This window comes from Bubalus kerabau, chromosome 14, assembly GCF_029407905.1.
Source record: "Bubalus kerabau isolate K-KA32 ecotype Philippines breed swamp buffalo chromosome 14, PCC_UOA_SB_1v2, whole genome shotgun sequence".
Classification (NCBI taxonomy): domain Eukaryota; kingdom Metazoa; phylum Chordata; class Mammalia; order Artiodactyla; family Bovidae; genus Bubalus; species Bubalus kerabau.
In genome coordinates, this window is record NC_073637.1 from 73,873,271 (window position 1) to 73,887,448 (window position 14,178).

Sequence of the window (14,178 nt, forward strand, 5' to 3'; positions counted from 1 at the left end):
GAAAACTCAATGAACCAAAACCTAAGGAATTCAGCAAAAGCAGTTCTAAGAGGATTTCTTTCTTGATGAGAAGACATCAGCAGAAGTCTTGAAATACTCTAAAGGGCTTTAGTCTCTGCCGTGAAATTATAAACAAAGAAATAATTGTGGAATTGGTACTATTAGCATTTTTTCTACCATTGTTGTTATTTTTGTTCAGCTGCCCAGTCCCGTCCAACTCTTTTGCAACCCCATGGACTGCAGTACCCCAGGCCTCTCTGTCCCTCGCCATTTCCCAAGTTTGCCCAAGTTCACATGCACTGCATCAGTGATGCCATCCAGCCATCTCATCCTCTGATGCCCTCTTCTCCTTTTGCCTCAATCTTTCCCTGGGTCAGGGACTTTTCCAATGAGTCAACTGTTTACATCAGATGACTAAAATACTGGAGTTTCAACTTCAGCATCAGTCCTTCCAAAGAGTATTTTTCTAGCATAATAGAACTTATTTCTAGCATAAAAATGTACAGTTTTTAAAGTATCTTTACTTTTCCATCTGTTTAACCACAAACCATGAACTTCCAAGGAGCAGAATATGTCTAGCTATATCTTTTGTCATAGATTTCACATGATGTTAGAAGTGAATCAGGGTTCCCTGGTGGCTCATCTAGTAAAGACTCTGCCTGCAATTCAGGAGACCCAGGTTTGCTCCCTGGGTTGGGAATATCCTCTAGAGAAGGGAATGGCAACCCACTCCACTATTCCTGTCTGTAAATTTCCATGGACAGAGGAGCCTGGCCAGCTAGTCCACAGGGTTGCAAAGAATCAGACACGACCAAATGACTAACATTAGAAGTAAATCAGGGAGGTTTTAAAACACCAAAAATTGTATTAATACATGGAGAGCTGTACAGTATCGGTAATTTAGATTTACATGTTTTAGTTCTTGACTGTCCCCTAAATTTCCTAAAATAATTACCATCCCTCAGTGTGGGATTGAGAGTATCATGCCAGGTCCACAGTCTGATTTTAGACGAATGAACTAATTGTATTACTTCCTGAAAAAAAGAGCAACTGATGTTGTGCTACGCTTATAATCTCATGCTGCTCAGTAAAGATATTTGGGGAAGTTTATTTACTCCCTTTCTGTGTGCTGAGTAAATTATTGCTTGTAAAAGATTATGCTTCTCCAGATAGCATTAGAAATAAAGTCTTGGTTCTTTTTACTTGAAGTCTGGTTGATTTTCAGCATCTTTTAAGCCCAGACTCTGAATGAGAATGTCATCTATTTGAAATAGTATGCTGAAATACAGATTTAAAACTTTGATACTGCCTCTTGGTAGATACTCAAACTGAGAAAAAAGTGAGGGGAATCTCAAGACCATGTGGAAACAATGCCATATGAGAGCACAAGTATTAATATTCAACGAGTGGGCGGGGGGAGGCTTTGAAGACCAAGCATGACTTTGAATACTGAATCTCCAAGCAGAATATTCAGATATGGCTTCTATATTCCATGTTTTAAAATAAGTACAACACTGGCAAAGCTGTTACATGTTGTACTATGTATGTTTCGGTCATGAATCTACAGAAAGAGGTACCTTATCCTTGCTCTAAGGTTTTGAGCACACTGACTCCATAAGAATTACTTATCACCCTGACTCTCTATGTGAATTTTATAATTTCTAGAATTACAACTCTAAAATATTTTACTACTACTATGGAAATCAAAATTGTAAATCAGATAAAAATACACAGATAAATCAAATATTTTCCTGACATTTCTTTTGCCTCTCCTTTTGATCTCCAGTCTCTTATTTCTCATTTACATTTTTATATCCTTGCATGCGAAAATAATCCCCTTCTCCCACAGACCATACACACTTTCAGCATATTATAAAGACATCTTTCCATTGTCTACCGCATTTCTTTTATTTTTTTTTTTTCCTTTGACTTTATTCACTGAGACACAGAGAGATAAACTGGAGGTAATACTTGGGAGACGTTTGTGATTGAAAAGTAAAGTGAGATTAAATGATTGTTCTCTGTTTCACAACTACCTAAAGTGAAAGCAATGTTGATCCCATCGACTTAAATCTGAATTGGTGATTTAGTGCCAAACATATCATTTTAACAATGGTACCTAAATTCGAGTAGGACAGCAGAGTACCCTACCATCAATGTCTATGTCACATGCATGCATTCATGATAAATTTCTTCAGTCATGGCTGACTTTTTGTGACCCTATGGATTGTGGCTTGCCAGGCTCTTCTGTCTGTGGGATTCTCCAGACAAGAATACTGCAGTGGGTTCCCAAGCCCTCCTCCAGGAGATGACACATAGTAGGTTGCTAATAAATATTTGTTCGAGTTGAACGGGAAAAATGTCACGTGTAATGTCAACTTGGAGTTATTGGCCTAGGAGTGTGGCAAGATGAAATAAGCAGAACGAGAATCAATTCTGCCCTGGGAGCTGAAAATTATGACAAAAAAAGAGTTTAGGAAAATAAATAGGCAAAAAAGAAGATCTAATAGTTTGAGTTAGTAAGGATATTCCCTGGTGGCTCAGACAGTAAAGAATCTGTCTGCAATGCAAAAGACCCATATTCAATCCCTGGGTTGAAAATCCCCCTTGGAGAAAGGAATGGCAATCCACTTCAGTATGCTTGCCTGGAGAATTCCATGGACAGAGGAGCTTGGCAGGATACAGTCCATGGGGTCATAAAGAGTAAGACATGACTAAGCAACTAACACTTTCTTTCACTTTCAAGGATATACTGTTCAACATAAAGGACACAGCTTATGTCTTTACAAATTAATGCTTTAATTTTCTTCAGATAAATATACAAGAGTAGAAATGCTGAATCATTTTGCAGTTTTATTTTTAATTTTTTGAGGCTTCTCCATACTGTTTTCCATAGTGATTGCATAAATCTACATTCCCACCAACAGTACACGAGGGTTCTCTTTTCTCCATATCCTCGCCAAAACTTGCTGGTTTTTGTCCTTTTGATAATAGCATTCAGATGGTTGTGAGGTAATATCTTACTGTGGTTTTGATTTGCATTTCCCTGAAGATGAGTGATGTTGAACATCTTTCTGTGTGCCTACTACCATCTGTATTGGAGCTCCATCTGTATCTGAGCTGAAGCTCCAATATTTTGACTACTTCATGTGAAGAGCCAATTCACTGGAAAGGACCCCGATGCTGAGAAAGAGTGAGGACAAGAGGAGAAGGTAGCAACAGGGGATGGGATGGTTGGATGGCATCACTGACTCAACGGACATGAGTTTGAGCAAACTACTTGAGACAGTGAAGGACAGGGAAACCTGGCATGGAGCAGTTCATGGGGCCTCAGAGTCAGACACAACTTAGTGACTGAACAATTACCATCTGTATGTTTTCTTTGGAAACAAGCCTATTTAGGCCATTATTTACAATAATCAAGATATATAAGCAATCTGTGTCCATGGACAGATAAATAATTAAAGAAGATGTAGGATATGTATATAGTTTTATCTATACATATTTTAAGTGGCTCCAAGTGTCATTCTCTATAGATGCTACAAGGCTATCATTTTATGTTTGCTTTATAAATTAAGATATATACACACACACACACACACACATACACATTCGGCATTCAGCCATTGGGCTTCCCATGTGGTGCTAGTGGTAAAGAACCCACCTGCCAATACAGAAGATATAAGAGACGTGGGTTCTATTCCTGGGTCAGGAAGATGCCCTGGAGGAGGAAATGGCAACCTACTCCGTATTCTTGCCTGGAGAATCCCATGGACAGAAGAGCCTGGAGGGCTACAGTCCATAGGATTTTAGAGTCAGACTTGACGGAAGTGACTTACACAAGCACGCACCTCAGCCAGTAAAGAATACATTTCCGCCATTTACAACAACATGGATGGACCTGGCGGGTATTATGCTAAGTGAAATATGTCAGACAGAGAAAGGTGAATACTGGGTCTTTTCACTAATATGTGGAATCTAAAAAGATAAATAAGTGAGCAAATACAACAAAATAGAAAACATTCATAAATAAAACAAACTAGTGGTTGACAGAGGATAGAGGGTTGGGGGATGGGCAAAATAGGTGAAGAGGATTAAGAGGTACAAACTACTGGATATAAATTAAATAAGTTACAGAGATATAATGTTCAACGCAGGGAATACAATCAACAGTATTATAATAACTTTGATGTATGTATTAAATTCCTATGCCTAAAACCAATACAAGATTATAAGTCAACTATATTTTAATTTAAAAAGCAAACATAAAATGCTAGCCTTGTAGCACCTAGAGAAAATGAGACTTGGAGCCACTTGAAAAATTGAGAAGAGTTATGTCCATGTTATAACCTTGTAAAACAATTATTTGTTGGACCCTAAATTCAATTTTTTATATTTAAAAAATGCAAAGGAATGTATAGAAGAAAACATAAATTTGTCATTTTGAAATTTTCCTCACTATAATTTTTCAGTTTCATGATAAATTTAAAACAAAGAATGAAACCTATAAGAAAATAAAAATGTGTTTAGATTTTCTTAAGCCTGCCAAAATTATAGAGAAGCATAGTTACCACCCAGTGCTGTGTTTGGGTTTTTAGGGGAAAATGTTTTTGTAATGCCCTAAGATACTCTTTTGGAGAAGGCGATGGCAATCCACTCCAGTACTTTTGCCTGGAAAATCCCATGGATGGAGGAGCATGGTGGGCTGCAGTCCATGGGGTCGCGACTGAGCGACTTCCCTTTCACTTTTCACTTTCACGCATTGGAGAAAGAAATGGCAACCCACTCCAGTGTTCTTTCCTGGAGAATCCCAGGGACAGTGGAGCCTGGTGGGCTGCCGTCTATGGGGTCACACAGAGTCGGACACGACTGAAGCGACTTAGCAGCAGCAGCAGCAGCAAGATACTCTTTAAAATCCATTGAACTTGACAAAATGTGGATGAAGATGAATCAAAAGGGCATTTTGTTTGAGAAATGAAGTTTGATAATATTTTGCTAAGGAAAAATCAAGAGTGATCTATGATTCAAAAGGAAAGTGATACTGACATGAAACATACAAATTTCTGAATTGAATCATTCCATCAAAAATTCTGACTTTAGTATATGCTTAACAATTGCTTTAATTTCTGATTCTCAAAGTTTAAAAAATATGGTTGCATAATGCTCAAAAGACATGTAAATAACTCTTGGAAGACATTTATAAAGCATCAAATACATCAGTAAATTTCATCGGAAGATTGTTTTTACCCATTTCACTGGACAGCAAGATTGGTAAAAAATATATATATCATTTTGCATGAATATATTCTTACATTAACTATATAATTTGCCAAACCACATGTGGAAATTCAAAAAGAGAAAGATATTTTTTCTTGACCTGAAAGGAGGACCACACATATACTTCAGTGAATTGAAACAGCTGTGCACAATCTTTGGCACAGGCAACGTTTTTGAAAGATTACATCTGCATGGTCAGTTTGGGTTTTGATAAAATCACTTTTAATGTATAAATATAAAAATATGTTGAAATGCTTAAAAACATTTTTAAAAGTTGAGCAATTCACTCCTTGAATTCAGTGTCCTCTTTTTTCTCCTTTTTTTTTTTTTTTTTTTTGCGCAACTCTCCTGGGTAAACAATATGAATAAGACCATTCAATTGCAGACATTAAACTTGAAGCAGTGATAAAATTATTGTAAACATTCAGTTCAGTACAGTCATGTCCGACTTTTTGTGACCCCATGAACCACAGCACACCAGGCCTCCCTGTCCATCACCAACTCCCGGAGTCCACCCAAACCCATGTCCATCGAGTTGGTGATGCCATCCAACCATCTCATCCTCTGTCGTCCCCTTCTCCTTCTGCCCTCAATCTCTCCCAGCATCAGGGTCTTTTCAAATGAGTCAGCTCTTCTCATCAGGTAGCCAAAGTACTGGAGTTTCAGCTTCAACATCAGTCCCTCCAATGAACACCCAGGACTGATCTCCTTTAGGATGGACTGGTTGGATCTCCTTGCAGTCCAAGGGACCCTCAAGCATCTTTTCCAACATCACAGTTCAAAAGCATCAATTCTTCGGTGCTTAGCCTTCATTAGGAAATCTTAATTCTATCCTTGGCTGTTGAATTTGCTAAATAATACATTGTAAATTACTTAATCCATATATTACTCAGTTTCCTTGTATAGCAAGATTAATAACTATTTATTTACTGGAACTTTTAAAGAAGATATAAAAACCAAGTGAAATCTTGAGACTATTTCTATATTTTTTTCTTAAGTTACTAAGTTATGTCTGACTCCTGTGACCCCATGGACTGTAGCCTGCCAGGCTTCTCTGTCTACGGGCAAGAATGCTGGAGTGGATTGTCATTTCCTTCTTCAGGGGATCTTCCCAACCCAGGGATTGAACCTAAGTCTCCTGCATTGCAGGCCAATTCTTTACCAGCTGAGCCAGCAAGGAAGACTTGGTGTTTATATATTACCTATAATTAGAGTCAGTATTTTCTCTTTTGCTAGACAATTTTCAGAACATGCAGTTTTCTTGCTTTTTTAATACAAATAAGTATCAAAATAATTTATTTTCTTTTGGTAGCATGAACTGTAGTTAAGTAGGCACTGAAATGAATAGGTATAAAAGAGATGAATTCATCATATCAGAGCATTTCATTTGATACTCTTATTTGTATAATGCCCTGTCAAGCGGCAACTCAAGTCAGCATGTGGTGATTCTGACTTCAATGTGATAGTCATAAAAAATGTATTTATGAGACTCACTTCAGACATAGTCTGTGAATCTAACCCTAAAATGCAAAGCAATAACCTGGGAATAGTTATGAATATCTAAAGATGCAGGAGTAACTTTCAAGTGATTTCCTGCTCTGCTTTTTTCCCTTAGAAAGAACTAAAAAGGACTAAAGATATCAATTTAATACATGTATTTTTCCCAAGCATCAATTTTCTTGATAAAGCTGAGAAGTTAGAAAAATAATTTACTTGCCCATAGATATTTGCTATAAGAACTTGCACCATGTTGCAAAGTGAATGGAAAGGTTAAATAGAAGACGTGCATCATCGCTGTAATTTGTACACTGATGTGATAACCTCATGTTTAATATTTTATGGAGTAGAAGGTGAATGCTAGAGGGAGAAATGTCACATGGAGATAAGGGAAATCATATGCTAAGAATATGTATAAATGTGACTGAGAATTAACTTGAGTGTTTCTTTATTAATTGATAGACTGGTGTAACATGACGATGAAATAATGATGGTATCCTAGCAACCATATTTTCATAACAAGTGTGGCCTGTAAGACTGGGATGACTGTCAGCCATACTTTATTAATTCAGGAGGGTGAGCAAGAATAATTTTAATAAAACTTCTCTGCAAACAACATATATTGTAGATTTGATCATACCCAAGACCAAATTTTTTAATTTATAAAACAACAGTATACCAAGATGAATGACTTATTTTAAGTTGATAATATTCCAGTTCTGGGTGGCAGTTAGCCATTCTCTCATTTATTTAGTTGGTATACAATTTGGAAAAAAATCTTTGAAAAATTCCACGAAGACATGTCAACATTAGCAAATCTACTTTTAATATAAAATATCAAGATATAAAAAGGAGTTTACTTGTAAGTTGATGGTATTTCTCTTTTTATCAACTTTTATAATTTCAACAATAATCAAAATGAATATATGTCCTTGTTTTGATAGTCTTAAAAATAGCTTTGTGGGCCCTTTCTCTCCCACATTTGAGTTTATTCAAAAAATACTTGTTTCGTGAGTTGAAACTGATTCCAGGAGTGCTTATTGTGCACTACTTGCCTAAATGAAAGATCAACATAACATGAATATAACACGGTCCTAAAAATACTTCTAAAAAAATTTAGGTCTATTTTAGTTTTCAATTTCCATTTCCTCTGATAGAGATAATTTCTGTCCAGACCCTGTCAGGGAAACAGAAACTTCTCTGTCTACTTGACTTAAATAGAAAAGGATTTGATACAGCACATTAATATTTATCAAACTATTGAAAGGGCTGAGAAACATAGATAAGGAAGAGCTACCACTAAATCTCAGTACCACTCCAAGAATGCAGGAGGGTACCAGACACTGCCAGAAAGTTACGGCAGTCATCCCCATCCCCTTCAGCAATGAAGCTTTGATTCTAAAGAAAATACCCGGAAGCTGCAGCAAATATGCCACCTGCCCAAACCCACATAGAGTCCCATGGTAGCCAGAATGATAACTTGGCGTCTACTTCTTTCTCGCCTTTCAAGCTTCATCCACTGCCTCTCCCCACTCATTAGAAAAATCATACCTAGAACTCCTTTGACAACAAATCTGAGAAACCTAGTTCTCAAGCTTCCACACTGTGAAACACAAGGAACAGCTAAGATGAAGAGAGAAAGCATTGACTTCTCAATGGACAATATGGCACTAATATTAAGTCAGAGAATTTTCCTCTGGAGACTGTATGGCAATTCCAAATACAACAGAGAAACTGTGGGAGGGATCTCTGGCTTGAAATGGTCTCTGATAGTTTAGTAACTATAATTAGAAAAACAAATAAAATATATTGAATGTGATACTTCTCTAATTGTAGCAGTGTTACTACAATTTTCTGTGCTCTAATAAAACAAAATGTATTTTGTTTCAGTAAGATAACAAACAATATGACTGTTAATCTGAATAGATTTTTGGAAATCTGGAATCACTGGATTGGATTTAACTGTCTAACTGGATTTGATTTTAACATATAAGCAGAATAGGTTATGAATACTGGAGATTTTTAAAATGCAGTCACAAAAGGGAAGACAGCACTAGTTAACTGGCAGAATTAATGTTTAGCAATAACAGCTCTCATAATACAGTTTTAGGTTTAGATGTCAGGGGCTCTTACTGTTTTCCATGTTTCCCCTCAGCAACTATGGAACAATTGATGAGTTGCATAAATGAAAGAATTACAGCTTTCTGAGACACATTTGGTTGTGATGATGCAAATAGATCTCTCTAGACAGAGAGGTGTCTGTCTTTTTTACCATTTCATGCCAACACTTAGCATGATGCCTGGTACAGCTAAGAAATCCAGTAAATATCTGCTGAATAATACATGACTAGTATTTAATTTGTTATATTTAACTCCCATATCATTTTAGAAATTGTGAGTATCTTTTCCTTGGAGAAATACATTGTCATAGAGGAAGAGACTTCAAAGTATGCCGTATTTAAATCTTTGACAATTGTTCACTCTGGATGGTAGTATAAAGAGGTTCATTCTATGTTTCTATTTTTGAGTATGTTCAGAATCTTTCTATGTAAGTTTTGTTTTACATTATCCTAGGTGATATGATGCTAACAATCACAGCAACCATCCTATTGAGTCAGTGGATTGCTTCCACAATTACAGTTCTTAATCATAGAGTCTAATACTGACGTCATACCCAAGTTCTACTCAATGGCCATGTAACTGCCTGGGAGGCACATTTTTTGACTTATCTTCCCTTTCCTTTCATATATGATATGTCAATAATAATATCTCTGAATAGGGCTCTCTTTGTATTATACGGAATAATACAATACTGTATCAGCTAACATTTATTTATGTGGCAGAAATCATGCTTTAAATATTTTACTTCACTTAGTATTCAAAATAATCTCATGAGGTAGGTTCAGATACTATCCACAGTTTACAGAGAGGAACTGGAGGCTTGGAGATATGGAACCAATTGCCCAACATCACACAGTTATTATATTACAGAGCTATGATTTAAAACCAGGGCCAAATTTTTCCAATCAACAAAAACAATAGTTGCAGTGAAAACTACTTGGTGAATTGCACTACACTAAACCCCAAGAAGAGGCTTCCCTGGCGGCTCAGAAGTAAAGAATCTGCCTGCAATGCAGGCGACTGCCTGTAAAGCAGGAGATGTGGACTCGACCCCTGGGTAGGGAAGATCCCCTGGAGAAGGAAATGGCAATCCACTTCAGCATTCTTGCCTGAAATGCCATGGACAGAAGAGCCTGGCAGACTACAGTCCATGAGGTTGAAAAGAGTTGGACACAACTGAGCAACTAAATGACAACAACAAAAAAGCGAGAAAGCATTGTTAAGGAGGAATTGAATGACTAAATGGTAGATCCTTTAATACCAGTAAAAGTAGCAGATATATCATCAAGCTTTAAAATATATAGATTGGCATAAAACTCTTGAGTATTAGAGTGTTGCCATAGTTCTTTGATTCCATGTACATGGCTAGGAATATGATACAAGAAGAGCTTTGAACAAAAAGTTAAGAATGTGTGTGTCTGTGTTTGATATTAAGAAGATGAGAAAAACATTTCTCCAACCAGATTTTTTAAACTAACTTTTCCTCATTATTTTTTTTCTCATTTTTAAATTACTTTTGGTTTGATTTTCAGATCTAGAGTTTTTGATAGTAGAACTTGGGAATATTCTGAATTATTTTGTTGTTGCCTCTGACCAGAATCTTCAAGTTACTTTTTAGATTTCTGAAAATATCTGACAAATTTGAGACAATGTATGGCAGTAGTTCAAGTGTAATTTTTTTTGAACGCTCATGAGAAATAATTTTAAATTCTAGCCTTGCTACTTGTTGTTTAGATACTTATATCCTGATTCAAAACAAGGTCAGTATGTGGAACCTGTATCCACACATAATTTTTATAAATCTTTTTAGGCCACAATTCATCTTCCCCTCCCAATACTTCTAGAGTTAAAATTAATACCATGTGATACATGGTTTGTGTTGTCTTCTTCTACCTATTCAACATAATTTGGAAAAGGTAGTGATCAGAATCAATACCCAGAAGAGAAGTCACAGAACAGGGAAGAGAAAGAACAATCTGTGTGGTTGGTAACCTGTGTTAAGAGCCCCATTTCTTTAGAAGCTCTTTGTTACCTCATTAAAAAATGAGTAGAATAATAAATAAAATTATTTTCAATATTAAATTTAAAAAATTAAACTTTTCTAAGTTAGTATTACAGCTTCTGAGAGCAACTTCTGAAATGCTTCTTATCTAATAATAGCAAAATAGCTATTTAGAAAGTAGACACAGAATATTTCCCAAATGAAAACAATGCCCAGCAATTAAGTTATCTGTTCCTTCCGCCTGACTTGGGCTAACACTATCACTCCAGCCACCTTTCAGATCCACCAGGAACTTTGACCTGCTGACCCACGACTGTCCAGTGACCCTCCTGTCAAGCTTAGATCACAAGGTCTGAGCACCATGACCTCTGCTCTGCAAACGAAGCTAACCTTGCTCTTCCTTTGTTCTTTGGTAACCTTCTGGTAAAACCACAATACTCATCTTTCTATCATTGTATGTCTGCTGCCAGGTGGCTGAAAGTTTCTGAAGAAAATCTCACAGCCACAGGCTCCACCATCCTTTAGTAAAATGAATGACAAAATTATCAAACAAGCCCTGAAGATTATCCCAAATCCCACAGTAGATATTTTCCCTTACTTTTTTAGATAGCACCTTCACATTTTTGTCTTTTTTCAAACTTTTTTGATAAAACTCAGCTGATGACTTCACATTTGTTTAGTAAAAGATGAGACTCAGCTCAATGTGTACCCACCAACTGGTTTGTTGGGTACTCTTTTGTCTCGTTGCTCACCTTCATAAGGACTTCATTCTCACAGTTATGCCTTCTCTTTCCTGCATCATCAGTTTTCCCCTTGGAAATGGGTCATTCTTAGAAGCAAAATGGAGTAGCTCTCATTCTAAAAAGAGGTCCGTGAAATTCTCCCTTGGTCTCTTTCAGCCACTGTCCCTTCTCTCTGCTCACTTTCACAGCAAAACTCTTTAAAAGACTTGGATATGTTCTCTATGTTCCCACCCCCATCCTCCCTTCAGCTGACTCAGAGTTAGCTTCTATTCCCTTCTAAAAAAGTACCAATTTGTGTCTACCACAACTTCCACTCAGTTTGATCATGCTAGACACTTGAAATAAATTCTACCATAGGTAGTGTTAATATGTGTTCTGCAGATAAGGAAACAGGCTTAGAGAATTCGCCCAAAGTGGCACACTTTGTGAATGATAGATTCAGAACTCCAACCAGGGAGTCTGACTTTAAGTTCTGCAGTTTTAGCTACAACAGTACAGATGCTTCCTGACATCTTCATCCTTCCTGGCCAGCCTACCCCTACCTTGTCACTACTCCTGTGCAGTAGATTGAGATTCCTTGTTACAGGCTATTGTATAACTCAGTATGTCTTTTTCATAGATTATACATCACAGCTTGTGATTATTATACACACTTATTTTTTCTGTATTTTAACATCTGCTTTTCCTACAACTCTGGAAGCCTGTGAAGGCAAAAAGAAGATATTACCTCTCCTTGTGTTATTGTTATCCCTAGTATAATACAAAACAGATTTTGAATGAATGAATGTGCTAAAATGAATTTAATTTAATCTTTATAGGATAATTTCTAACACAAATAATGTATATGCCATACGTCCCAATGTTACAGATCAGTTAGAGTTTAGACAAGCGTATAGATACCATGTGTGGATCATCCTTTGAGCGAGTGCATGCTAAGTCACTTCAGTCGTGTCCAAGTCTTTTCGACCCTACAGACAGTCACCCATCAGGCTCCTCTGTCCATGGGGATCTCCAGGCAAGAATACTGGAACGGGTTGCCATTTCTTCCTCCAGCAGGTCTTCCCGACCCAGGGATCTGAACCCACCTTCTTGTTTCTCCTGTGTTGGCAGGTGGGTTCTTTACCACTAGGACCACTTGAGAAGCCTACTCATCATCCCATTTGAGGTTAAAATAGTCCCTTTACCCTAGTAAATCCCTTCATGCTCCTCTCCAATCAACACTCATTCTGCAGCTACTGATCTGAACTGTTTTACTATCACTCAGTTTTGCCTATTTAGAAATTCATGCAAATGAAATCATATCCTTTGTCTTAGACATTTTCTATGTAACACTGAAGATATGTATGATACTTACATGTAAGATACTTCATGTTTTTAAAAATATAAACAGCTTGCTCATTTTATTTCTAGGAGGTATACCATCGTATAAATACATGACAATTTGCTTATATGTTCATCAGCTGATGGGTATTTGAGCTGTTTCCAGTTTGTAAAATATAACTGGCATATTGTGAGTATATTGTGAATATAACTGATATGAATGTATCAGTACTTCTGTGCGCATGCACCTTCATTTCTCATAGGAAGACACCTGGTAGTGGAATTACTGAGATATATCATCGGAGAAGGCAATGGCACCCTGCTCCAGTACTCTTGCCTGGAAGGTCCCATGGACCGAGGAGCCTGGTAGGCTGCAGTCCATGGGGTTGCTAAGAGTCGGATACGACTGAGCAACTTCAATTTCACTTTTCACTTTCATGCATTGGAGAAGGAAATGGCAACCCACTCCAGTGTTCTTGCTTGGGGAATCCCAGGGACGGGGGAGCCTGGTGGGCTGCCGTCTATGGGGTCGCACAGAGTCGGACACAACTGAAGTGACTTAGTAGTAATAGTATCATCTGTGTATGTAATGTCATAAGAAACTGCCAAACTGTTTATCCAGGATGTGTGAGTTACAACTAACCCATATTTTCATAAACACTTTTTGTGTTGCCAGTCTTTGATTTTAGCCTTCTAGTTGGGTATGGAGTGGTATCTCATTGTGGTTTTTAATTTGTGTTTCCTAATAGTTAATGTTATTAAATAACTTTTCCTGTGCTTACTGGGATTTGGGACATATTTTCTCAGTATTCCATAAGATTTCATGAAATCATCTATGCATTAAATGAGAACAGAGAAGAGGTCCCAGGATGGAAACTTGGAACATTCCAACTTAAGAGTAAAATGTGAGTCTATGTGTTTGTTTAGAAATGTAAGATAATTAATAATTGGAAAAGTCTGTGGAAGTTTTTTTATTTCTTTACTGTTTTATATAAATCCTGTGTGACTTTAATAAAAGTGACCTCAGATGCTTGCAGCATTTTCTTGTGTTCCTTTATGCTCAGTAGAACATTTATGGATTTCTATGATTAGCTTGCTATGCTTTGCCTCATTCCTGATAAACCGTGCTTCTCCTCAGATATATTACCCCATGGTTAAATATGGAAAGCAAGACACATGCATTTTCTACAAGTTTAACCCCAGGAAAATGCTTAATCA